The sequence below is a fragment of the Aplysia californica genome, unplaced genomic scaffold, assembly GCF_000002075.1.
Source record: "Aplysia californica isolate F4 #8 unplaced genomic scaffold, AplCal3.0 scaffold01178, whole genome shotgun sequence".
Taxonomy (NCBI): Eukaryota; Metazoa; Mollusca; class Gastropoda; order Aplysiida; family Aplysiidae; genus Aplysia; species Aplysia californica.
In genome coordinates this window covers 126,969-128,307 of record NW_004798448.1, presented here as the reverse complement: position 1 = coordinate 128,307, position 1,339 = coordinate 126,969, and the positions used below count along the sequence as shown (strand labels likewise).

At 41.2% G+C, this 1,339-nt stretch overlaps 1 protein-coding gene across 1 annotated transcript in view; it reads right to left on the bottom strand.

Moving 5' to 3' along the window:
• The window catches only part of LOC106013725, a 17,668-nt gene that overhangs the window by 15,452 nt on the left and 877 nt on the right, over positions 1 to 1,339 (bottom strand). The window lies entirely within an intron of this gene.

Sequence of the window (1,339 nt, the reverse complement as noted above, 5' to 3'; positions counted from 1 at the left end):
TGGGTTAGGGTTTGGGTTAGGGTTAGGATTAGGGTAAGGGTTAGGGGTACTGGTAGAGGTAGGGGTAGGGGTAGGATTAGGGGTAGGGTTTAGGTTTTGGATAGAGTTAGGGTTAGGGTTAGGGTTTGGGTTAGGATTAAGGTTTGGGTTTGGGTTTGGGTTAGAGCCAGATTTAGGGTTAGGGTTTGGGTTAGGATTAAGGACTGGGTTTGGGTTTGGGTTAGAGCCAGGTTTAGGGTTTGGGTTATTGTTAGGGTTAGGGCTGGGTTTGTGAGAACCAAGTATTCACTGAACATAGTAAGAACAACAACAAGAACAAGAACCAGGGGAAGAGGAAGGGGAAGAAAACAAGAATAAGTAGAACAAGAAAAACAAGAGAGTTTCCAGCGCTCTGCGAAATTAGGTCAGGTTGAAGCTGTAGTTACAGGTGGGCTATGATGGAGCAAAAGAAGCGGAAAGACTACTCGATCGTGCATAAATTATTGGCTGTCCCGAGCAATTGTGATTAATACATCAAGGAAAATAACCCTAATCTGCGAGACAATGAACCGAATACTGCGTGACACAGGGGACATAATTCATATAAAATTTTTATCCAAATAATTAACGCTGTTTACCTCCCCTGACATAGCGAAACTCGTTTATGTGAAGATTGCCGCCTCCCGCCGATTTCGCCATGGACGTGCGTGCTGGAGTGCAAGTTTTCCACACATCCGTTTTCATGTTTTGAAAAGGGAGGTTATAATATTTATTATGATGTTAAATACATCTCGTACAAATAGCCACGCAATACTGGCCTACACAGACACCTAAAACAAGGCATGCTTACTTAAAGTTAGAGAATAACAACACTGTGTTTTCAGACAGTTTGAGAATTGGTAGATCTAAATGCAGTGTCTTTAGTTGTTTTTTAAATGTTTGTTTTGTTTTTGTTTTGCTTTGTTTTGTTGATGCTTTTTTCTAGACCTAGAGAGTATAACAGCTACATCTCTAGTCTAACAGGCGTTGAACTGAGCCCTCAGATTGAAAGAGATCAAAAGGGAGTTTTGGACAAACTGGTCCCTCAAAGAGCTAGATCCTCTTTGTCTTGTTTTTTCCCTGAATGGCCTCTTTTGGTTTCTTGTTGTCTTTGTCTCGAGGTTTAGAGTTCTTCATCTTCTAAATTCAATATATATGTATGTATGTATATATACATCAGGAATTACCTGGAATACCTGGGGGTTGACTTGTGATGACCCTCTATCCTTCACGGTTGCGAGCAAGCGTTGCACATTCTGCTATACCCAGGTCAGTCCATGTCTTAAATACTGTCCATCCATGTTACTTTTCTTCTTCCTCT